Source organism: Salmo salar, chromosome ssa15 (assembly GCF_905237065.1).
Source record: "Salmo salar chromosome ssa15, Ssal_v3.1, whole genome shotgun sequence".
In the NCBI taxonomy this organism is placed as follows: domain Eukaryota; kingdom Metazoa; phylum Chordata; class Actinopteri; order Salmoniformes; family Salmonidae; genus Salmo; species Salmo salar.
Genome location: NC_059456.1, coordinates 4,361,113 through 4,387,325, shown reverse-complemented (window position 1 = coordinate 4,387,325; position 26,213 = coordinate 4,361,113). Strand labels below are relative to the sequence as shown.

The following is a 26,213-nucleotide window of genomic DNA, read 5'->3' as shown; positions in this document are numbered from 1 at the left end:
AAAACGTAATAGAAAAAAGCTGTAACACACCTCTCCAGCCCATTCATTAAACTAGTGATCTTTCTACACGAAACAAACTGTAAAACTGAAACTCTAGAAAAACTATGCAGAGAGAGAGACCCTTTCTACATAACCACACACACAAACCAAAGCTGAATGTTTAATAATAGATGTCTCTGTTACACTGCTCATTAGTCCTAATGAAAAAGCAACAGGGAAGACCAGCCACTACCAGGCTCATATATAAAACAGAGAAGACCAGTCACTATCAGGCTCATATATAAAACAGAGAAGACCAGTCACTACCAGGCTCATATATAAAACAGAGAAGACCAGTCACTACCAGGCTCATATATAAAACAGAGAAGACCAGTCACTACCAGGCTCATATATTAAACAGGGAAGACCAGTCACTACCAGGCTCATATATAAAACAGGGAAGACCAGTCACTACCAGGCTCATATATAAAACAGAGAAGACCAGTCACTACCAGGCTCATATATAAAACAGAGAAGACCAGTCACTACCAGGCTCATATATAAAACAGAGAAGACCAGCCACTACCAGGCTCATATATAAAACAGAGAAGACCAGCCACTACCAGGCTCATATATAAAACAGAGAAGACCAGTCACTACCAGGCTCATATATTAAACAGAGAAGACCAGCCACTACCAGGCTCATATATAAAACAGAGAAGACCAGTCACTACCAGGCTCATATATAAAACAGAGAAGACCAGTCACTACCAGGCTCATATATAAAACAGAGAAGACCAGTCACTACCAGGCTCATATATAAAACAGAGAAGACCAGTCACTACCAGGCTCATATATAAAACAGAGAAGACCAGTCACTACCAGGCTCATATATTAAACAGAGAAGACCAGCCACTACCAGGCTCATATATAAAACAGAGAAGACCAGTCACTACCAGGCTCATATATAAAACAGAGAAGACCAGTCACTACCAGGCTCATATATAAAACAGAGAAGACCAGTCACTACCAGGCTCATATATTAAACAGAGAAGACCAGTCACTACCAGGATCATATATAAAACAGACAAGACCAGTCACTACCAGGCTCATATATAAAACAGAGAAGACCAGTCACTACCAGGCTCATATATAAAACAGAGAAGACCAGTCACTACCAGGCTCATATATAAAACAGAGAAGACCAGCCACTACCAGGCTCATATATAAAACAGAGAAGACCAGTCACTACCAGGCTCATATATAAAACAGAGAAGACCAGTCACTACCAGGCTCATATATAAAACAGAGAAGACCAGTCACTACCAGGCTCATATATAAAACAGAGAAGACCAGTCACTACCAGGCTCATATATAAAACAGAGAAGACCAGCCACTACCAGGCTCATATATAAAACAGAGAAGACCAGTCACTACCAGGCTCATATATAAAACAGAGAAGACCAGTCACTACCAGGCTCATATATAAAACAGAGAAGACCAGTCACTACCAGGCTCATATATAAAACAGAGAAGACCAGTCACTACCAGGATCATATATAAAACAGAGAAGACCAGCCACTACCAGGCTCATATATAAAACAGAGAAGACCAGTCACTACCAGGCTCATATATAAAACAGAGAAGACCAGTCACTACCAGGCTCATATATAAAACAGAGAAGACCAGTCACTACCAGGCTCATATATAAAACAGAGAAGACCAGTCACTACCAGGCTCATATATTAAACAGAGAAGACCAGTCACTACCAGGCTCATATATAAAACAGAGAAGACCAGTCACTACCAGGCTCATATATAAAACAGAGAAGACCAGTCACTACCAGGCTCATATATAAAACAGAGAAGACCAGTCACTACCAGGCTCATATATAAAACAGAGAAGACCAGTCACTACCAGGCTCATATATAAAACAGAGAAGACCAGTCACTACCAGGCTCATATATAAAACAGAGAAGACCAGTCACTACCAGGCTCATATATAAAACAGAGAAGACCAGTCACTACCAGGCTCATATATAAAACAGAGAAGACCAGTCACTACCAGGCTCATATATAAAACAGAGAAGACCAGTCACTACCAGGCTCATATATAAAACAGAGAAGACCAGTCACTACCAGGCTCATATATAAAACAGAGAAGACCAGTCACTACCAGGCTCATATATAAAACAGAGAAGACCAGTCACTACCAGGCTCATATATAAAACAGACAAGACCAGTCACTACCAGGCTCATATATAAAACAGAGAAGACCAGTCACTATCAGGCTCATATATTAAACAGGGAAGACCAGTCACTATCAGGCTCATATATAAAACAGAGAAGTGAGAGTGTATACACGGGGATGGAAAGAGAGACGGTATTCCAGTTCACACACACACACACACACACACACACACACACACACACACACACACACACACACACACACACACACACACACACACACACACACACACACACACACACACACACACACACACACACACACACACACACACACACACTGCTGGATAGTGATATTCTGACCTATGTGTCTATCCAGTCCTTCCCTGAGTCTTCTGCATCAAACAGGATAGTTAGTGAGATAACCTGGCAACCCAGAAACACTCCTAATTATAATTCTGACCTTACATGGACACGGAAGAGTCAAATTATTCACTACTTTTCCTCTCATCACAGGAGGTCGAGTGAGATGAAGGAACTGGCAACTCACCTGTCTGCATCGCTCTGTCTATTAGAGTGTAACCTCAGCAACCACAATTAAATCAGCGAGCCGGCCACGCGAGAGAATAGCTGCAGTGTGACTAGTGAGTTAGTGGACCTGTCTGTCTGCTGCAGTGTGACCAGTGAGTTAGTGGACCTGTCTGTCTGCTGCAGTGTGACTGGTGAGATAGTGGACCTGTCTGTCTGCTGCAGTGTGACTAGTGAGTTAGTGGACCTGTCTGTCTGCTGCAGTGTGACTAGTGAGTTAGTGGACCTGTCCGTCTGCTACAGTGTGACCAGTGAGTTAGTGGACCTGTCTGTCTGCTGCAGTGTGACTAGTGAGTTTGTGGACCTGTCTGTCTGCTGCAGTGTGACTAGTGAGTTAGTGGACCTGTCTGTCTGCTGCAGTGTGACTAGTGAGATAGTGGTCCTGTCTGTCTGCTGCAGTGTGACTAGTGAGATAGTGGACCTGCCTGTCTGCTACAGTGTGACTAGTGAGTTAGTGGACCTGTCTGTCTGCTACAGTGTAACATTAGTGGAGCTGTCTGTCTGCTACAGTGTAACATTAGTGGACCTGTCTGTCTGCTACAGTGTAACATTAGTGGACCTGTCTGTCTGCTACAGTGTAACATTAGTGGACCTGTCTGTCTGCTACAGTGTGACCAGTGAGTTATAAAGCAGACAGTTCCACCCCAGAGGAATGCTGAACATGTAGTGTTTGTTAACTAATGGTTAACTAACAGTTAACTAACAGCTCCATTGCAACACTACGGCTTTCACATTGGTGACAGAGAGAAAAACAATTCAAACGTTAAGACATTGCTTTGTGTTGGTAAATAGCATTGCTGTTGCCCGCCCCTCACAACAGCACACACTACAGATGCTCTCCCTGTTAACGCTCTTATGATACAACATGAGCCTAGAAGTGGAATGAGTAGAAAAGGGTCAGACATGGGTTAAGGGTCAAAGGTTGCAGAATGCCGATACAGTCTTAGATTACTTGGAGTCCCCAGGCACACACGATTCATACAACGTTCACAAAACATTCACACTACATTCATACAACATTCACACTACATTCACACTACATTCATACAACATTCACACTACATTCAATAAGCATTCACACTACATTCATACAATATTCACACTACATTCATACAATATTCACACTACATTCACACTACATTCATACAGCATTCACACAACATTCATACAATATTCACACAATATTCATTCAACATTCACGCAACATCCATTCATGCTAGTCTCTAAGACCTTGTTACTATGGCCATGACCAGAGAGTGTCCAGTCCATTTCATAGCATACAGACCTGATAAAATACACATGTCCCTTACACACCCAAGCTCCCTCGTCCCCACCAATACACACTCCCAACCCCATTCCTGTATAGCTGTCCCAGTAGAGGTGAGGATGTATGGATTACAGTACGGCAGCACTCTGACAGGTTTACAGGCCTGCAGAAACATGATACAGGAAACGTCAGGAGTGTCACAGTGACAAGTTCAGCTGGTGGACTCACAGACTAGAGAGTTGAGGAAAAGCAACACATGGAGCTGAGGAGAGCTGGGTTGGTTTAGGAGCTGAGGAGAGCTGGGTTGGTTAAGAAGCTGAGGAGAGATGGGTTGGTTTAGAAGCTGAGGAGAGCTGGGTTGGTTTAGGAGCTGAGGAGAGCTGGGTTGGTTTAGGAGCTGAGGAGAGCTGGGTTGGTTAAGAAGCTGAGGAGAGATGGGTTGGTTTAGAAGCTGAGGAGAGCTGGGTTGGTTAAGAAGCTGAGGAGAGCTGGGTTGGTTAAGAAGCTGAGGAGATCTGGGTTGGTTTAGAAGCTGAGGAGAGATGGGTTGGTTTAGGAGCTGAGGAGAGATGGGTTGGTTTAGGAGCTGAGGAGAGATGGGTTGGTTAAGAAGCTGAGGAGAGCTGGGTTGGTTTAGAAGCTGAGGAGAGATGGGTTGGTTTAGGAGCTGAGGAGATCTGGGTTGGTTTAGAAGCTGAGGAGAGATGGGTTGGTTTAGGAGCTGAGGAGAGATGGGTTGGTTTAGGAGCTGAGGAGAGCTGGGTTGGTTTAGAAGCTGAGGAGAGATGGGTTGGTTTAGGAGCTGAGGAGAGCTGGGTTGGTTAAGAAGCTGAGGAGAGCTCGGTTGGTTTAGGAGCTGAGGAGAGCTGGGTTGGTTTAGAAGCTGAGGAGAGCTGGGTTGGTTTAGGAGCTGAGGAGAGCTGGGTTGGTTAAGAAGCTTGGGAGAGCTGGGTTGGTTTAGAAGCTGAGGAGAGATGGGTTGGTTTAGGAGCTGAGGAGATCTGGGTTGGTTTAGAAGCTGAGGAGAGATGGGTTGGTTTAGGAGCTGAGGAGAGATGGGTTGGTTTAGGAGCTAAGGAGAGATGGTTTGGTTTAGGAGCTGAGGAGAGCTGGGTTGGTTTAGGAGCTGAGGAGAGCTGGGTTGGTTTAGGAGCTGAGGAGAGCTGGGTTGGTTTAGAAGCTGAGGAGAGCTGGGTTGGTTTAGGAGCTGAGGAGAGCTGGGTTGGTTTAGGAGCTGAGGAGACCTGGGTTGGTTTAGGAGCTGAGGAGAGATGGGTTGGTTTAGAAGCTGAGGAGAGATGGGTTGGTTTAGGAGCTGAGGAGAGATGGGTTGGTTTAGGAGCTGAGGAGAGATGGGTTGGTTTAGGAGCTGAGGAGAGCTGGGTTGGTTTAGGAGCTGAGGAGAGCTGGGTTGGTTTAGGAGCTGAGGAGAGCTGGGTTGGTTTAGAAGTTGAGGAGAGATGGGTTGGTTTAGGAGCTGAGGAGAGATGGGTTGGTTTAGGAGCTGAGGAGAGATGGGTTGGTTTAGGAGCTGAGGAGAGCTGGGTTGGTTTAGAAGCTGAGGAGAGATGGGATGGTTTAGGAGCTGAGGAGAGATGGGTTGGTTTAGGAGCTGAGGAGAGATGGGTTGGTTTAGAAGCTGAGGAGAGCTGGGTTGGTTTAGGAGCTGAGGAGAGCTGGGTTGGTTTAGGAGCTGAGGAGAGATGGGTTGGTTTAGGAGCTGAGGAGAGCTGGGTTGGTTTAGGAGCTGAGGAGAGCTGGGTTGGTTTAGAAGCTGAGGAGAGCTGGGTTGGTTTAGGAGCTGAGGAGAGCTGGGTTGGTTTAGGAGCTGAGGAGACCTGGGTTGGTTTAGGAGCTGAGGAGAGATGGGTTGGTTTAGAAGCTGAGGAGAGATGGGTTGGTTTAGGAGCTGAGGAGAGATGGGTTGGTTTAGGAGCTGAGGAGAGATGGGTTGGTTTAGGAGCTGAGGAGAGCTGGGTTGGTTTAGGAGCTGAGGAGAGCTGGGTTGGTTTAGGAGCTGAGGAGAGCTGGGTTGGTTTAGAAGTTGAGGAGAGCTGGGTTGGTTTAGGAGCTGAGGAGAGATGGGTTGGTTTAGGAGCTGAGGAGAGATGGGTTGGTTTAGGAGCTGAGGAGAGCTGGGTTGGTTTAGAAGCTGAGGAGAGATGGGATGGTTTAGGAGCTGAGGAGAGATGGGTTGGTTTAGAAGCTGAGGAGAGCTGGGTTGGTTTAGGAGCTGAGGAGAGCTGGGTTGGTTTAGGAGCTGAGGAGAGATGGGTTGGTTTAGAAGCTGAGGAGAGCTGGGTTGGTTTAGGAGCTGAGGAGAGCTGGGTTGGTTTAGGAGCTGAGGAGAGATTGGTTGGTTTAGGAGATGAGGAGAGCTAGGTTGGTTTAGGAGCTGAGGAGAGATGGGATGGTTTAGAAGCTGAGGAGAGCTGGGTTGGTTTAGGAGCTGAGGAGAGATGGGTTGGTTTAGAAGCTGAGGAGAGCTGGGTTGGTTTAGGAGCTGAGGAGAGCTGGGTTGGTTTAGAAGCTGAGGAGAGATGGGTTGGTTTAGGAGCTGAGGAGAGATGGGTTGGTTTAGAAGCTGAGGAGAGATGGGTTGGTTTAGGAGCTGAGGAGAGATGGGTTGGTTTAGGAGCTGAGGAGAGATGGGTTGGTTTAGGAGCTGAGGAGAGATGGGTTGGTTTAGAAGCTGAGGAGAGATGGGTTGGTTTAGGAGCTGAGGAGAGATGGGTTGGTTTAGGAGCTGAGGAGAGATGGGTTGGTTTAGGAGCTGAGGAGAGCTGGGTTGGTTTAGGAGCTGAGGAGAGCTGGGTTGGTTTAGGAGCTGAGGAGAGCTGGGTTGGTTTAGAAGCTGAGGAGAGATGGGTTGGTTTAGGAGCTGAGGAGAGATGGGTTGGTTTAGGAGCTGAGGAGAGATGGGTTGGTTTAGAAGCTGAGGAGAGATGGGTTGGTTTAGGAGCTGAGGAGAGATGGGTTGGTTTAGGAGCTGAGGAGAGATGGGTTGGTTTAGGAGCTGAGGAGAGCTGGGTTGGTTTAGGAGCTGAGGAGAGCTGGGTTGGTTTAGGAGCTGAGGAGAGCTGGGTTGGTTTAGAAGCTGAGGAGATCTGGGTTGGTTTAGGAGCTGAGGAGAGATGGGTTGGTTTAGGAGCTGAGGAGAGCTGGGTTGCATTGTGTTGTGTTGGGTACAGTACAGAGGGCAGGCACTGTCTGACAGGCAAAGGCACTCCGACAGGCATACTCTGACACCGGGGTAGAAACAGATGGGTCTGCACAACATACCCACTATTTACATATCATCACCCTACTACCAAGAGATGAACAACAGCGATGGGCCATTCCCCAGACAGTAGATTAGAACACAAGACAATAAGCCTGTTACGTGGTGCTCAGAGGGCTGAAGTGAACAGCACTAAGGTCACAACAACTCTTTAGCTACAGAGCTGAAGTGAACAGCACTCAGGGCAAAATAACTCTTTAGCTACAGAACTGAAGTGAACAGCACTCAGGGCAAAACAACTCTTTAGCTACAGAGCTGAAGTGAACAGCACTCAGGGCAAAACAACTCTTTAGCTACAGAGCTGAAGTGAACAGCACTAAGGCCAAAACAACTCTTTAGCTACAGAGCTGAAGTGAACAGCACTAAGGCCAAAACAACTCTTTAGCTACAGAGCTGAAGTGAACAGCACTAAGGCCAAAACAACTCTTTAGCTACAGAGCTGAAGTGAACAGCACTAAGGCCAAAACAACTCCAACTGCTATTTTATTAGCCTTCTGGAGGGCTCTGCCCAGGTAGAGAGATGGAGGGCTCTGCTCAGGTAGAGAGATGGAGGGCTCTGCCCAGGTAGAGAGATGGAGGGCTCTGCCCAGGTAGAGAGATGGAGGGTTCTGACCAGGTAGAGAGATGGAGGGCTCTGCCCAGGTAGAGAGATGGAGGGCTCTGCTCAGGTAGAGAGATGGAGGGCTCTGCCCAGGTAGAGAGATGGAGGGCTCTGCCCAGGTAGAGAGATGGAGGGCTCTGCCCAGGTAGAGAGATGGAGGGCTCTGCTCAGGTAGAGAGATGGAGGGCTCTGCTCAGGTAGAGAGATGGAGGGCTCTGCCCAGGTAGAGAGATGGAGGGCTCTGACCAGGTAGAGAGATGGAGGGCTCTGCTCAGGTAGAGAGATAGAGGGCTCTGACCAGGTAGAGAGATGGAGGGCTCTGCGCAGGTAGAGAGATGGAGGGCTCTGCTCAGGTAGAGAGATGGAGGGCTCTGACCAGGTAGAGAGATGGAGGGCTCTGCCCAGGTAGAGAGATGGAGGGCTCTGCTCAGGTAGAGAGATGGAGGGCTCTGCTCAGGTAGAGAGATGGAGGGCTCTGCTCAGGTAGAGAGATGGAGGGCTCTGCCCAGGTAGAGAGATGGAGGGCTCTGCTCAGGTAGAGAGATGGAGGGCTCTGCTCAGGTAGAGAGATGGAGGGCTCTGCTCAGGTAGAGAGATGGAGGGCTCTGCTCAGGTAGAGAGATGGAGGGCTCTGCTCAGGTAGAGAGATGGAGGGCTCTGCTCAGGTAGAGAGATGGAGGGCTCTGCCCAGGTAGAGAGATGGAGGGCTCTGACCAGGTAGAGAGATGGAGGGCTCTGCCCAGGTAGAGAGGTGGAGGGCTCTGCTCAGGTAGAGAGATGGAGGGCTCTGCCCAGGTAGAGAGATGGAGGGCTCTGACCAGGTAGAGAGATGGAGGGCTCTGCTCAGGTAGAGAGATGGAGGGCTCTGACCAGGTAGAGAGATGGAGGGCTCTGCCCAGGTAGAGAGATGGAGGGCTCTGACCAGGTAGAGAGATGGAGGGCTCTGACCAGGTAGAGAGATGGAGGGCTCTGCGCAGGTAGAGAGATGGAGGGCTCTGACCAGGTAGAGAGATGGAGGGCTCTGCTCAGGTAGAGAGATGGAGGGCTCTGCCCAGGTAGAGAGATGGAGGGCTCTGCTCAGGTAGAGAGATGGAGGGCTCTGATCAGGTAGAGAGATGGAGGGCTCTGCTCAGGTAGAGAGATGGAGGGCTCTGCTCTGCCCAGGTAGAGAGATGGAGGGCTCTGCTCTGACCAGGTAGAGAGATGGAGGGCTCTGCTCTGACCAGGTAGAGAGATGGAGGGCTCTGACCAGGTAGAGAGATGGAGGGCTCTGACCAGGTAGAGAGATGGAGGGCTCTGCTCTGACCAGGTAGAGAGATGGAGGGCTCTGCTCTGACCAGGTAGAGAGATGGAGGGCTCTGACCAGGTAGAGAGATGGAGGGCTCTGCTCTGACCAGGTAGAGAGATGGAGGGCTCTGCTCTGACCAGGTAGAGAGATGGAGGGCTCTGCTCTGACCAGGTAGAGAGATGGAGGGCTCTGCTCAGGTAGAGAGATGGAGGGCTCTGACCAGGTAGAGAGATGGAGGGCTCTGCTCTGACCAGGTAGAGAGATGGAGGGCTCTGCTCTGACCAGGTAGAGAGATGGAGGGCTCTGCTCTGACCAGGTAGAGAGATGGAGGGCTCTGCTCTGACCAGGTAGAGAGATGGAGGGCTCTGCTCAGGTAGAGAGATGGAGGGCTCTGACCAGGTAGAGAGATGGAGGGCTCTGCCCAGGTAGAGAGATGGAGGGCTCTGCTCAGGTAGAGAGATGGAGGGCTCTGCCCAGGTAGAGAGATGGAGGGCTCTGCTCAGGTAGAGAGATGGAGGGCTCTGCCCAGGTAGAGAGATGGAGGGCTCTGCCCAGGTAGAGAGATGGAGGGCTCTGCTCAGGTAGAGAGATGGAGGGCTCTGACCAGGTAGAGAGATGGAGGTCTCTGCCCAGGTAGAGAGATGGAGGGCTCTGCCCAGGTAGAGAGATGGAGGGCTCTGACCAGGTAGAGAGATGGAGGGCTCTGCCCAGGTAGAGAGATGGAGGGCTCTGCCCAGGTAGAGAGATGGAGGGCTCTGCTCAGGTAGAGAGATGGAGGGCTCTGCCCAGGTAGAGAGATGGAGGGCTCTGCGCAGGTAGAGAGATGGAGGGCTCTGCTCAGGTAGAGAGATGGAGGGCTCTGACCAGGTAGAGAGATGGAGGGCTCTGCTCTGACCAGGTAGAGAGATGGAGGGCTCTGCTCTGACCAGGTAGAGAGATGGAGGGCTCTGACAAGGTAGAGAGATGGAGGGCTCTGCCCAGGTAGAGAGATGGAGGGCTCTGCTCTGCCCAGGTAGAGAGATGGAGGGCTCTGCTCTGACCAGGTAGAGAGATGGAGGGCTCTGACCAGGTAGAGAGATGGAGGGCTCTGCCCAGGTAGAGAGATGGAGGGCTCTGCTCAGGTAGAGAGATGGAGGGCTCTGACCAGGTAGAGAGATGGAGGGCTCTGTCCAGGTAGAGAGATGGAGGGCTCTGACCAGGTAGAGTGATGGAGGGCTCTGACCAGGTAGAGAGATGGAGGGCTCTGACCAGGTAGAGAGATGGAGGGCTCTGCCCAGGTAGAGAGATGGAGGGCTCTGCCCAGGTAGAGAGATGGAGGGCTCTGCCCAGGTAGAGAGAGATGGAGGGCTCTGCTCAGGTAGAGAGATGGAGGGCTCTGACCAGGTAGAGAGATGGAGGGCTCTGCTCAGGTAGAGAGATGGAGGGCTCTGCCCAGGTAGAGAGATGGAGGGCTCTGCTCAGGTAGAGAGATGGAGGGCTCTGATCAGGTAGAGAGATGGAGGGCTCTGCTCAGGTAGAGAGATGGAGGGCTCTGCTCTGCCCAGGTAGAGAGATGGAGGGCTCTGCTCTGACCAGGTAGAGAGATGGAGGGCTCTGCTCTGACCAGGTAGAGAGATGGAGGGCTCTGACCAGGTAGAGAGATGGAGGGCTCTGACCAGGTAGAGAGATGGAGGGCTCTGCTCTGACCAGGTAGAGAGATGGAGGGCTCTGCTCTGACCAGGTAGAGAGATGGAGGGCTCTGACCAGGTAGAGAGATGGAGGGCTCTGCTCTGACCAGGTAGAGAGATGGAGGGCTCTGCTCTGACCAGGTAGAGAGATGGAGGGCTCTGCTCTGACCAGGTAGAGAGATGGAGGGCTCTGCTCAGGTAGAGAGATGGAGGGCTCTGACCAGGTAGAGAGATGGAGGGCTCTGCTCTGACCAGGTAGAGAGATGGAGGGCTCTGCTCTGACCAGGTAGAGAGATGGAGGGCTCTGCTCTGACCAGGTAGAGAGATGGAGGGCTCTGCTCTGACCAGGTAGAGAGATGGAGGGCTCTGCTCAGGTAGAGAGATGGAGGGCTCTGACCAGGTAGAGAGATGGAGGGCTCTGCCCAGGTAGAGAGATGGAGGGCTCTGCTCAGGTAGAGAGATGGAGGGCTCTGCCCAGGTAGAGAGATGGAGGGCTCTGCTCAGGTAGAGAGATGGAGGGCTCTGCCCAGGTAGAGAGATGGAGGGCTCTGCCCAGGTAGAGAGATGGAGGGCTCTGCTCAGGTAGAGAGATGGAGGGCTCTGACCAGGTAGAGAGATGGAGGTCTCTGCCCAGGTAGAGAGATGGAGGGCTCTGCCCAGGTAGAGAGATGGAGGGCTCTGACCAGGTAGAGAGATGGAGGGCTCTGCCCAGGTAGAGAGATGGAGGGCTCTGCCCAGGTAGAGAGATGGAGGGCTCTGCTCAGGTAGAGAGATGGAGGGCTCTGCCCAGGTAGAGAGATGGAGGGCTCTGCGCAGGTAGAGAGATGGAGGGCTCTGCTCAGGTAGAGAGATGGAGGGCTCTGACCAGGTAGAGAGATGGAGGGCTCTGCTCTGACCAGGTAGAGAGATGGAGGGCTCTGCTCTGACCAGGTAGAGAGATGGAGGGCTCTGACAAGGTAGAGAGATGGAGGGCTCTGCCCAGGTAGAGAGATGGAGGGCTCTGCTCTGCCCAGGTAGAGAGATGGAGGGCTCTGCTCTGACCAGGTAGAGAGATGGAGGGCTCTGACCAGGTAGAGAGATGGAGGGCTCTGCCCAGGTAGAGAGATGGAGGGCTCTGCTCAGGTAGAGAGATGGAGGGCTCTGACCAGGTAGAGAGATGGAGGGCTCTGTCCAGGTAGAGAGATGGAGGGCTCTGACCAGGTAGAGTGATGGAGGGCTCTGACCAGGTAGAGAGATGGAGGGCTCTGACCAGGTAGAGAGATGGAGGGCTCTGCCCAGGTAGAGAGATGGAGGGCTCTGCCCAGGTAGAGAGATGGAGGGCTCTGCCCAGGTAGAGAGAGATGGAGGGCTCTGCTCAGGTAGAGAGATGGAGGGCTCTGCTCAGGTAGAGAGATGGAGGGCTCTGCTCAGGTAGAGAGATGGAGGTCTCTGACCAGGTAGAGAGATGGAGGGCTCTGACCAGGTAGAGAGATGGAGGGCTCTGACCAGGTAGAGAGATGGAGGTCTCTGCTCAGGTAGAGAGATGGAGGGCTCTGCCCAGGTAGAGAGATGGAGGGCTCTGCTCAGGTAGAGAGATGGAGGGCTCTGCCCAGGTAGAGAGATGGAGGGCTCTGCTCAGGTAGAGAGATGGAGGGCTCTGCCCAGGTAGAGAGATGGAGGGCTCTGACCAGGTAGAGAGATGGAGGGCTCTGCTCTGCCCAGGTAGAGAGATGGAGGGCTCTGACCAGGTAGAGAGATGGAGGGCTCTGCCCAGGTAGAGAGATGGAGGGCTCTGCTCAGGTAGAGAGATGGAGGGCTCTGCCCAGGTAGAGAGATGGAGGGCTCTGACCAGGTAGAGAGATGGAGGGCTCTGCTCTGCCCAGGTAGAGAGATGGAGGGCTCTGCCCAGGTAGAGAGATGGAGGGCTCTGCCCAGGTAGAGAGATGGAGGGTTCTGACCAGGTAGAGAGATGGAGGGCTCTGCTCTGACCAGGTAGAGAGATGGAGGGCTCTGCCCAGGTAGAGAGATGGAGGGCTCTGCCCAGGTAGAGAGATGGAGGGCTCTGCTCAGGTAGAGAGATGGAGGGCTCTGCTCAGGTAGAGAGATGGAGGGCTCTGCTCAGGTAGAGAGATGGAGGGCTCTGACCAGGTAGAGAGATGGAGGGCTCTGCTCTGACCAGGTAGAGAGATGGAGGGCTCTGCTCTGACCAGGTAGAGAGATGGAGGGCTCTGCTCTGACCAGGTAGAGAGATGGAGGGCTCTGCTCTGACCAGGTAGAGAGATGGAGGGCTCTGCTCTGACCAGGTAGAGAGATGGAGGGCTCTGCTCTGACCAGGTAGAGAGATGGAGGGCTCTGCTCAGGTAGAGAGATGGAGGGCTCTGACCAGGTAGAGAGATGGAGGGCTCTGCCCAGGTAGAGAGATGGAGGGCTCTGCTCAGGTAGAGAGATGGAGGGCTCTGCCCAGGTAGAGAGATGGAGGGCTCTGCTCAGGTAGAGAGATGGAGGGCTCTGCCCAGGTAGAGAGATGGAGGGCTCTGCTCTGACCAGGTAGAGAGATGGAGGGCTCTGCTCTGACCAGGTAGAGAGATGGAGGGCTCTGACAAGGTAGAGAGATGGAGGGCTCTGCCCAGGTAGAGAGATGGAGGGCTCTGCTCTGCCCAGGTAGAGAGATGGAGGGCTCTGCTCTGACCAGGTAGAGAGATGGAGGGCTCTGACCAGGTAGAGAGATGGAGGGCTCTGCCCAGGTAGAGAGATGGAGGGCTCTGCTCAGGTAGAGAGATGGAGGGCTCTGACCAGGTAGAGAGATGGAGGGCTCTGTCCAGGTAGAGAGATGGAGGGCTCTGACCAGGTAGAGAGATGGAGGGCTCTGACCAGGTAGAGAGATGGAGGGCTCTGACCAGGTAGAGAGATGGAGGGCTCTGCCCAGGTAGAGAGATGGAGGGCTCTGCCCAGGTAGAGAGATGGAGGGCTCTGCCCAGGTAGAGAGAGATGGAGGGCTCTGCTCAGGTAGAGAGATGGAGGGCTCTGCTCAGGTAGAGAGATGGAGGGCTCTGCTCAGGTAGAGAGATGGAGGTCTCTGACCAGGTAGAGAGATGGAGGGCTCTGACCAGGTAGAGAGATGGAGGGCTCTGACCAGGTAGAGAGATGGAGGTCTCTGCTCAGGTAGAGAGATGGAGGGCTCTGCCCAGGTAGAGAGATGGAGGGCTCTGCTCAGGTAGAGAGATGGAGGGCTCTGCCCAGGTAGAGAGATGGAGGGCTCTGCTCAGGTAGAGAGATGGAGGGCTCTGCCCAGGTAGAGAGATGGAGGGCTCTGACCAGGTAGAGAGATGGAGGGCTCTGCTCTGCCCAGGTAGAGAGATGGAGGGCTCTGACCAGGTAGAGAGATGGAGGGCTCTGCCCAGGTAGAGAGATGGAGGGCTCTGCCCAGGTAGAGAGATGGAGGGCTCTGACCAGGTAGAGAGATGGAGGGCTCTGCTCTGCCCAGGTAGAGAGATGGAGGGCTCTGCCCAGGTAGAGAGATGGAGGGCTCTGCCCAGGTAGAGAGATGGAGGGTTCTGACCAGGTAGAGAGATGGAGGGCTCTGCTCTGACCAGGTAGAGAGATGGAGGGCTCTGCCCAGGTAGAGAGATGGAGGGCTCTGCCCAGGTAGAGAGATGGAGGGCTCTGCTCAGGTAGAGAGATGGAGGGCTCTGCTCAGGTAGAGAGATGGAGGGCTCTGCTCAGGTAGAGAGATGGAGGGCTCTGCCCAGGTAGAGAGATGGAGGTCTCTGCTCAGGTAGAGAGATGGAGGGCTCTGCCCAGGTAGAGAGATGGAGGGCTCTGCTCAGGTAGAGAGATGGAGGGCTCTGCCCAGGTAGAGAGATGGAGGGCTCTGCTCAGGTAGAGAGATGGAGGGCTCTGACCAGGTAGAGAGATGGAGGGCTCTGACCAGGTAGAGAGATGGAGGGCTCTGCTCAGGTAGAGAGATGGAGGGCTCTGCTCAGGTAGAGAGATGGAGGGCTCTGCCCAGGTAGAGAGATGGAGGTCTCTGCTCAGGTAGAGAGATGGAGGGCTCTGCCCAGGTAGAGAGATGGAGGGCTCTGACCAGGTAGAGAGATGGAGGGCTCTGCCCAGGTAGAGAGATGGAGGGCTCTGCCCAGGTAGAGAGATGTAGGGCTCTGCTCTGACCAGGTAGAGAGATGGAGGGCTCTGCCCAGGTAGAGAGATGGAGGGCTCTGCCCAGGTAGAGAGATGGAGGGCTCTGCTCTGACCAGGTAGAGAGATAGAGGGCTCTGCCCAGGTAGAGAGATGGAGGGCTCTGACCAGGTAGAGAGATGGAGGGCTCTGCCCAGGTAGAGAGATGGAGGGCTCTGCCCAGGTAGAGAGATGGAGGGCTCTGCCCAGGTAGAGAGATGACAGTTCTTGACTTGACTTTCCCACAAGTCCTGACTATCTTGCCCAACCTATTTTTCTATGCAACCTTGATATTCCCAAACCAGCAGGTCAAGCAGTAGGACAGAATGGTCTCAATTAGTGATTTATACAAGAGAACCATGATGGTTAGATCAACATTAAAAAAGTACAGTTTCCGTAGGAAATACAGTCCCTGTTGGCCTTTCTTAAAAATAGCATCAGTACACTGATCCCAGGACAGATTGTTATCAATGACTAGCCCAAGGTATTTGTACTCTTCCACTACTTCAATGGGCTCACCTTTTATCAGTAATGGGTGTGTATGGTAGTGTTCCTTCAAAAAGTCAATCACCATGCCCTTTGTTTTTCACGAATTTTAAAATGAGATGGGATGACTCACACCAGACAGTAAAATCATTCAGAGCCAGGTCCGTGCTCCATCTCATCCCCTTCGAGAAGACTGACCAAAGCAGTATGGTCAGCGTATTTCATCAGGTGTTGTCCTGGGAACCGGCTCCGGCAGCTGTCTCTATACAGTATATATAGTACTGGTGAAAGGACACTGCCCTGTGGGGTTCCTACTGAAGTAGTGCCCACCTCAGAGAGTGTGTTGCCAACTCGTACCTGCTGAGACCTATTCGATAGGAAGTTGGTGATCCGTGTGATAAGAATAGCATCAAGTCCCAAGTCTCCTCTCAGTCTCTGTCCGCGAGGATGTGTTCCTAACGTTTGGTGTGCTCAGTGTACAGGACACTGATGAGAGCCGCTAAGTCGTTCACAGTTCAGGTGCCCCTGCTATTGTTTTCCCCCAGGGAAAACGTTCCCCTGTCCCTAAGGGTCCTATTAGCTACTTAGTGAGGATTACTTGAGCCCGGTTCCTGAATAATAAGCATAAATAGGCTCTAAAATGAGGCACAGATCGGTGGTGTGTGTGTGTGTGTGTGTGTGTGTGTGTGTGTGTGTGTGTGTGTGTGTGTGTGTGTGTGTGTGTGTGTGTGTGTGTGTGTGTGTGTGTGTGTGTGTGTTTAATCAAATCTTCCACTGCTGTAATTGCTCTTTGCTCTCTCTCTACCCGGCCAGATCTTTCAGGTTATTTTACAGTCACGGCACGCTGTTGTTTTTTCCAGCTGAGGCGTGACATTACACAGTCTGTACACGGACCACGCTGATGTTACAAGCATCACACTGTGTAATGGGGTTAACAGGAAAGGAGGGAAGTGTGTGTGTGTGTGTGTGTGTGTGTGTGTGTGTGTGTGTGTGTGTGTGTGTGTGTGTGTGTGTGTGTGTGTGTGTGTGTGGCTTGACAGCTGTGCCCTGAGGTGCTAGAAAAATTCCAACAATTAGGATTGAACATTTCCAGCATTGAATCAGTAGCAAACTATGACAATTCTGTTCCTGTAACTGTGATGAATCTGTTCCTGTAACTGTGATGAATCTGTTCCTGTAACTGTGATGAATCTGTTCCTGTAGCTGTGATGATTCTGTTCCTGTAGCTGTGATGAATCTGTTCCTGTAACTGTGATGAATCTGTTCCTGTAACTGTGATGAATCTGTTCCTGTAACTGTGATGAATCTGTTCCTGTAACTGTGATGAATCTGTTCCTGTAGCTGTGATGATTCTGTTCCTGTAGCTGTGATGAATCTGTTCCTGTAACTGTGATGAATCTGTTCCTGTAACTGTGATGATTCTGTTCCTGTAACTGTGATGAATCTGTTCCTGTAACTGTGATGAATCTGTTCCTGTAGCTGTGATTAATCTGTTCCTGTAACTGATGAATCTGTTCCTGTAACTGTGATGAATCTGTTCCTGTAGCTGTGATGAATCTGTTCCTGTAACTGATTAATCTGTTCCTGTAACTGTGATGAATCTGTTCCTGTAACTGATGAATCTGTTCCTGTAACTGTGATGAATCTGTTCCTGTAACTGTGATGAATCTGTTCCTGTAGCTGTGATGAATCTGTTCCTGTAGCTGTGATGAATCTGTTCCTGTAACTGTGATGAATCTGTTCCTGTAACTGTGATGAATCTGTTCCTGTAACTGTGATGATTATGTTCCTGTAGCTGTGATGAATCTGTTCCTGTAACTGTGATGAATCTGTTCCTGTAACTGTGATGAATCTGTTCCTGTAACTGTGATGAATCTGTAGACGGGTTTCAGGGTGAAATGTTAGTGTAGCGCAAAACACACACACACACACACACACACACACACACACACACACACACACACACACACACACACACACACACACACACACACACACACACACACACACACAGGAATGTACGCACGCCAACTGCTGGAGTGAAACGTTCATAAGCCTAATCATTGTGCAACAACTCTGAATGAAATGTGCGTGTTAAAAAACAGTTTTGATAGCCACGATTAAAAATGGTTACTATTTTTATTTCTCAACTGGTAACTGACACACACTTCCCATTCACCATTCAAGTGTGTGTATAATGGTAGGCAGGCTTCAGCACATCACACACCACTTTGCAATGAGCTGGAGGCAGTATGCATTTTGAAAAAATATACTTAATTGTTTGAAACCTGGACGTTTTACTTCATATTAGGCATGTTTACCATGCTTCAAAGTAGCCTAGCCAAAATACGACCAAACATGGAGGCAATTATTTTATAAAGACTTCCATATGTCACTGAAACCAGTAGCCTATTTCTCTCTATGTTCTACTGGTTTTAAACGTTCTTTCATTGTCCAGTAGCCAAAGGCACAATTCCAAGAACATATTAGCATCCCATGCTAGTTGATGATAATCCTAGTCATATTAGCATCCCATGCTAGTTGATAATACTAGTCATATTAGCATCCCATGCTAGTTGATGATAATCCTAGTCATATTAGCATCCCATGCTAGTTGATGATAATCCTAGTCATATTAGCATCCCGGGCTAGTTGATGATAATTCTAGTCATATTAGCATCCCATGCTAGTTGATTATCCTAGTCATATTAGCATCCCATGCTAGTTGATGATAATCCTAGTCATATTAGCATCCCATGCTAGTTGATAATCCTAGTCATATTAGCATCCCATGCTAGTTGATGATAATCCTAGTCATATTAGCATCCCATGCTAGTTGATGATAATCCTAGTCATATTAGCATCCCATGCAAGTTGATGATAATCCTAGTCATATTAGCATCCCATGCTAGTTGATGATAATCCTAGTCATATTAGCATTCCATGCTAGTTGATGATAATCCTAGTCATATTAGCATCCCATGCTAGTTGATGATAATCCTAGTCATATTAGCATCCCATGCTAGTTGATGATAATCCTAGTCATATTAGTAACCCATGCTAGTTGATGATAATCCTAGCCATATTAGTAACCCATGCTAGTTGTTGCATCTTTAGATCTCCCCTCTTTCTAAATTTCTAACAGATATTTTCATCTCGGTCTCATGAAACCGCTAGCATGTGCTGTGCGCTTTTGACAATGGTGTTTTCCCGCATATAATTTGAAGAAATAATAATTGATCAACATTTGAAACTACATGTTCTGATCTGTTCCATCAGCCGCATTGCTTTTTTTTAACATTGTTTTGCATGTATCCTAGGCCTCCTGGTTGTATAAATTTGGGATCTAATCGTCCCACAACTGTCCCAGAGTCTGTTTGGTATAGACTATTTCTTTCTCCCCAAGCTGACTAATAGAATAGGTAAATGTTTCTACTATGGGCATTGGGGGATAGTAGATTGACATAGGCTGGTTTTTGCTGTTCGTTACTCGTCTTGTTTCCTGAGGAAAAGTACATTTGGACAGTTACTCTAACATCTTCAAAGTGCACATCAGAATTCAGTAAGAAGGACATATTGCATCTTCGAGTTGCATTTCTTGTTAATATGAATGACCATAATCTAAATGTGATTTCTGTCATTCTGAGCACCGTTGGTGGACGCCCTAATCAGGTTACGCGCCCAATGCATATGCATACATAATTATTTATTTTTAAACGGTAAATTAAAATGCTGCTGGTCCTAACAGAAACCCGGATGCAGGCATGCACGCACACTCACAATCATGCATGCACACACACACACATACACACTGTTGTAAATTTGTAACTGAGCTCGAGCATCAGTTTTACCATACTGTAAATATCATACGTAAAACATAATTTTTACTCTGTAATGCAAGCTTGTGCAAAGGACAAGGTTCTCTATCATTACAGTGGACCAGAAACCAAACAAGTCAAGGACAAGGTTCTCTATCATTACAGTGGACCAGAAACCAAACAAGTCAAGGACAAGGTTCTCTATCATTACAGTGGACCAGAAACTAAATAAGCCAAGTGCAGCAATCTCCTCTCAGTCTCCTGGCTGACATAGTACTCTCCTGGCTGACATAATAATCTCCTGGCTGACATAGTACTCTCCTGGTTTACATAGTAATTTCCTGGCTGACATAGTACTCTCTTGGCTGACATAGTACTTTCCTGGCTGACATAGTACCCTCCTGGCTGACATAGTACTCTCCTGGCTGACATAGTACTCTCCTGGCTGACATAGTACTTTCCTGGCTGACATAGTACCCTCCTGGCTGACATAGTACTCTCCTGGCTGACATAGTACTCTCCTGGCTGACATAGTCCTCTCCTGCTTCCATTCTCTGTCAGCTCAGCCAACTCTAATGACATGTATGAACCCTGGGAGGGAGGCAACATAGTGGGAAGCGCCGGGCTGGCCGCAAAAACTAAGAGCTGATTTACTTTGCTGATTTACATTGCTGATTTACTCTGCCTGCTGAAGGGCTGCATGCTTGGAGCTCTCTGCTCTCCCTTCCCCTAGCACGGCTCTCTGACTGAGACAAAGGCAACAAGCTCCTATCTCCTCTCCACTCCCTTCCCCTAGCAGGGCTCTCTGACTGAGACAAAGGCAACAAGCTCCTATCTCCTCTCTACACCTCTCCTATCCTCTCATCTCCTATCTTCTTCTCTCCTCTCCTGGCTGCCTTAGTGGAAACAGGGCCAAGCTGAGTCTCTCTATTCTCCCCATTGAGCAGCACAATACCATGGTAATGATATGGTAACAGACAGAACCAAACACTTATGACAATTACAGACAAGACAAGATCTGACTGGCCTGATGAGACTATAATTTCCCATTACTGAAGAACATTATCCTGATTCCTCCCTGGCCCATTTGTCACACGTGAGATGTATGGCCAGGATAACATCCTGGTTACTGTCTAGAAGAGATTTATGACTAGGATAACATCCTGGTTACTGTCCAGAAGAGATGTATAGCCAGGATACCATCCTGGTTAATGTCCAGAAGAGATGTATGGCCAGGATAACATCCTGGTTACTGTCTAGAAGAGATTTATGACTAGGATAACATCCTGGTTAATGTCCAGAAGAGATGTATAGCCAGGATAACATCCTGGTTAATGTCCAGAAGAGATGTAGACCAGGATAACACCCTGGTTACAGTCCAGAAGAGAATTAGACCAGGATAACATCCTGGTTACTATCCAGAAGAGATGTATGGCAGGATAACATCCTGGTTACTGTTCAGAGGAGATGTATGGCAGTATAACATCCACCCATCCTACAATCTTCTACATTCTACTACATCCTTCTACATTTTACTACATTCTTCCACATTCTACTACATTCCACTACATTATTCTACATTCTTCTGAATTCTACTACATTCTATTGCATTCTACTGCATTCTACTACATTTTACTACATTCTACTACATTCTACTACATTATTCTACATTCTACTACATTATTCTACATTCATCTACATTCTACTACATTTTACTACATTCTACTACATTCTACTACATTATTCTACATTCATCTACATTCTACTACATTCTTCTATATTCTAATTTCTACATTCTGCTACATTCTACTAAATTCTTCTACATTCTGCTATATTCTACACATTTGTTCTAAATTCCTCTACATTCTACTACATTATTCTACTACATTATATTACATGATTCTACATTCTATGGCATTATTTTACATTCTACTACATTCTATTACATTCTACTACATCATTCTACATTATTATATATTCTCTACATTCTTCTACATTATACCACATTCTTCGCCATTCTACTACATTCATTAAATTCTACTACATTATTTTACAAACTACTACAAACTACTACAAACTACTACATTCTACTACATTCTACTACATTGTTTTACATTCTACTACATTCTATTACATTCTACATTCTACATTCTTTGACATTCTTCAACATTCATTTACATTCTACTACATTCTTCTACAAACTACTACATTATTCTAAATTATTCTACATTCTACTACATTCTTCTACATTCTTCCACATTCTACTACATTCTACTATATTATTCTACATTCTACTACATTCTGCTATATTCTACTACATTTTTCTACATTCTACTACATTCCTTTACATTTTTCTACATTCTACTACATACATTATTATTCATTATATTACATTCTACTACATTCTTCTACATACATTATTATTCATTATATTACATTTTACTACATTCTACTACATTATTCTACATTCTACATTCTACTACATTTTACAACATTATTCTACATTCGACTACATTCTACTACATTAGTCTACATTCTACATTCTACTACATTTTACAACATTATTCTACATTTGACTACATTCTACTACATTCTTCTACATTATTCTACAACACGTGAGAAAGTTATTCCATGGAGGGCTGAGTGTCTGCGGGTTTTCTCTCATCCCTTGATGAAATAAGGTCACTAATTAGTAAGGAACTCCCCTCAGCTGGTTGTCTGTGTCTTAATTGAAAGGAAAAACCGAAAAACCCGCAGACACAAGGCCACCATGGAATGAGTTTGACACCCACTGTTCTACAGATAAATCTTCATCATATTTAGAATGCTGGGGTGTTCCGTGGTCGATGACTGACATATAGAGCTCCTCTAGTCAAGGACCCTTTCTGCATCGATTCTAACGCCTGCTTAGTCTGTTTTGGCCAATCAACTTTTCTAAAAATATCAGCCACCTCCAATCGATACCACTAAAAGAGCAATTTAAACGGATGCGGCTGTCAGATTGAGCATTGCATCCAGACAGCCAGCCCAGTCATCCAATAATGAAGACATAAACACATCTATATTGGATTATAAACTGGGTGGTTCCAGCCCTGAATGCTGATTGGCTGACAGCCGTGGTATATGAGACCATATACCACAGGTATGACAAAACATTTATTTATACTGCTCTAATTACGTTAGTAACCTGTTTATAATAGCAATAAGGGACCTTGGGGGTTTGTGGTATATGGCCAATATATCACAGCTAAGGGCTGTATCCAGGCACGTTGGGTTGTGCATATGAACAGTCCTTAGCCGTGGTATATTGGCCATATTAAAATAAGATCAGGGCCATATTCATAAGGAATGCTGATCTAGGATCAGATCTGCTCTTTAAGATCACCATGAATAGGGCTACATGGAAATACGGACTCCTGACTACATTGATTTTCTATATTGCACAATCTGATGGTAGTTCAGCCCCTGAATATTAATAAAGTGTCTCAGTGTAGGAGTGCTGATCTAGGATTAGTTCTGCCTTTTAGATCATCATAAATAAGAGGGGGTACCTGATCCTAGATCAGCTACTCTAACTCTGAGATGCTTAATGAATGCATACAGATTTTCTAGATTGCACTGTGGGCTTCTGCTACTCCAGGCCTGAGGATGTCTTTAGCAGGTGCTGGTCTGTCCATATTTAGTAAACCTAGTTATAGCTCTCCTCTCTGTCTCCAGCAGTCTAGAGTTAACCCAGTTATAGTTAACCCAGTCTAGAGTTAACCCAATCTATAGTTAACCCAGTCTACAATTAACCCAGTCTAGAGTTAACCCAGTCTAGAATTAACCCAGTCTATAGTTAACCCAGCTCTCCTCTCTGTCTCCAGCAGTCTATAGTTAACCCAGTCTAGAGTTAACCCAGTCTAGAGTTAACCCAGCTCTCCTCTCTGTCTCCAGCAGTCTATAGTTAACCCAGTCTAGAGTTAACCCAGTCTAGAGTTAACCCAGTCTATAGTTAACCCAGCTCTCCTCTCTGTCTCCAGCAGTCTATAGTTAACCCAGTCTAGAGTTAACCCAGTCTATAGTTAACCCAGTCTAGAGTTAACCCAGCTCTCCTCTCTGTCTCCAGCAGTCTATAGTTAACCCAGTCTAGAGTTAACCCAGCTCTCCTCTCTGTCTCCAGCAGTCTATAGTTAACACAGTCTATAGTTAACCCAGTCTAGAGTTAACCCAGTCTAGAGTTAACCCAGCTCTCCTCTCTGTCTCCAGCAGTCTATAGTTAACCCAGTCTAGAGTTAACCCAGTCTATAGTTAACCCAGTCTAGAGTTAACCCAGCTCTCCTCTCTGTCTCCAGCAGTCTATACTTAACCCAGTCTAGAGTTAACCCAGTCTATAGTTAACCCAGTCTATAGTTAACCCAGCTCTCCTCTCTGTCTCCAGCAGTCTATAGTTAACCCAGTCTAGAGTTAACCCAGTCTAGAGTTAACCCAGCTCTCCTCTCTGTCTCCAGCAGTCTATAGTTAACCCAGTCTAGAGTTAACCCAGCTCTCCTCTCTGTCTCCAGCAGTCTATAGTTAACGCAGTCTAGAGTTAACCCAGTCTAGAGTTAACCCAGTCTAGAGTTAACCCAGCTCTCCTCTCTGTCTCCAGCAGTCTATAGTTAACCCAGTCTAGAGTTAACCCAGTCTAGAGTTAACCCAGCTCTCCTCTCTGTCTCCAGCAGTCTATAGTTAACCCAGTCTAGAGTTAACCCAGTCTAGAGTTAACCCAGCTCTCCTCTCTGTCTCCAGCAGTCTATAGTTAACCCAGTCTAGAGTTAACCCAGTCTAGAGTTAACCCAGCTCTCCTCTCTGTCTCCAGCAGTCTATAGTTAACACAGTCTAGAGTTAACCCAGTCTAGAGTTAACCCAGCTCTCCTCTCTGTCTCCAGCAGTCTATAGTTAACCCAGTCTAGAGTTAACCCAGTCTAGAGTTAACCCAGTCTATAGTTAACCCAGCTCTCCTCTCTGTCTCCAGCAGTCTATAGTTAACCCAGTCTAGAGTTAACCCAGTCTATAGTTAACCCAGTCTAGAGTTAACCCAGCTCTCCTCTCTGTCTCCAGCAGTCTATAGTTAACCCAGTCTAGAGTTAACCCAGTCTAGAGTTAACCCAGCTCTCCTCTCTGTCTCCAGCAGTCTATAGTTAACCCAGTCTAGAGTTAACCCAGCTCTCCTCTCTGTCTCCAGCAGTCTATAGTTAACCCAGTCTAGAGTTAACCCAGTCTAGAGTTAACCCAGCTCTCCTCTCTGTCTCCAGCAGTCTATAGTTAACCCAGTCTAGAGTTAACCCAGTCTAGAGTTAACCCAGTCTATAGTTAACCCAGCTCTCCTCTCTGTCTCCAGCAGTCTATAGTTAACCCAGTCTAGAGTTAACCCAGTCTATAGTTAACCCAGTCTAGAGTTAACCCAGCTCTCCTCTCTGTCTCCAGCAGTCTATAGTTAACCCAGTCTAGAGTTAACCCAGCTCTCCTCTCTGTCTCCAGCAGTCTATAGTTAACACAGTCTATAGTTAACCCAGTCTAGAGTTAACCCAGTCTAGAGTTAACCCAGCTCTCCTCTCTGTCTCCAGCAGTCTATAGTTAACCCAGTCTAGAGTTAACCCAGTCTATAGTTAACCCAGTCTAGAGTTAACCCAGCTCTCCTCTCTGTCTCCAGCAGTCTATAGTTAACCCAGTCTAGAGTTAACCCAGTCTATAGTTAACCCAGTCTATAGTTAACCCAGCTCTCCTCTCTGTCTCCAGCAGTCTATAGTTAACCCAGTCTAGAGTTAACCCAGTCTAGAGTTAACCCAGCTCTCCTCTCTGTCTCCAGCAGTCTATAGTTAACCCAGTCTAGAGTTAACCCAGCTCTCCTCTCTGTCTCCAGCAGTCTATAGTTAACGCAGTCTAGAGTTAACCCAGTCTAGAGTTAACCCAGTCTAGAGTTAACCCAGCTCTCCTCTCTGTCTCCAGCAGTCTATAGTTAACCCAGTCTAGAGTTAACCCAGTCTAGAGTTAACCCAGCTCTCCTCTCTGTCTCCAGCAGTCTATAGTTAACCCAGTCTAGAGTTAACCCAGTCTAGAGTTAACCCAGCTCTCCTCTCTGTCTCCAGCAGTCTATAGTTAACCCAGTCTAGAGTTAACCCAGTCTAGAGTTAACCCAGCTCTCCTCTCTGTCTCCAGCAGTCTATAGTTAACACAGTCTAGAGTTAACCCAGTCTAGAGTTAACCCAGCTCTCCTCTCTGTCTCCAGCAGTCTATAGTTAACCCAGTCTAGAGTTAACCCAGTCTAGAGTTAACCCAGTCTATAGTTAACCCAGCTCTCCTCTCTGTCTCCAGCAGTCTATAGTTAACCCAGTCTAGAGTTAACCCAGTCTATAGTTAACCCAGTCTAGAGTTAACCCAGCTCTCCTCTCTGTCTCCAGCAGTCTATAGTTAACCCAGTCTAGAGTTAACCCAGTCTAGAGTTAACCCAGCTCTCCTCTCTGTCTCCAGCAGTCTATAGTTAACCCAGTCTAGAGTTAACCCAGCTCTCCTCTCTGTCTCCAGCAGTCTATAGTTAACCCAGTCTAGAGTTAACCCAGTCTAGAGTTAACCCAGTCTAGAGTTAACCCAGCTCTCCTCTCTGTCTCCAGCAGTCTATAGTTAACCCAGTCTATAGTTAACCCAGTCTAGAGTTAACCCAGTCTAGAGTTAACCCAGCTCTCCTCTCTGTCTCCAGTCATTCCAGGCATCAGAAAACAGCTCTAGCGGCGCCATGCTCAAAATGTTCCGGCTATTTTAACTGCTGCTTTGTAACTGAATATTAGGGTCAAATATAGAGTCTCTGGACATTTGATATGGCCAAGCTAAGGACATAGCATACTGTAAACACACACAACGTTCAATCAATCACTCTC

General features: G+C 48.0%; 1 protein-coding gene across 4 annotated transcripts in view; it reads right to left on the bottom strand.

Annotated features, from left to right (window-relative positions):
* The window catches only part of LOC106570894 (extracellular matrix organizing protein FRAS1), a 364,444-nt gene that overhangs the window by 264,781 nt on the left and 73,450 nt on the right, over window positions 1-26,213 (bottom strand). The gene's annotated exons all lie outside the window — the stretch shown is intronic.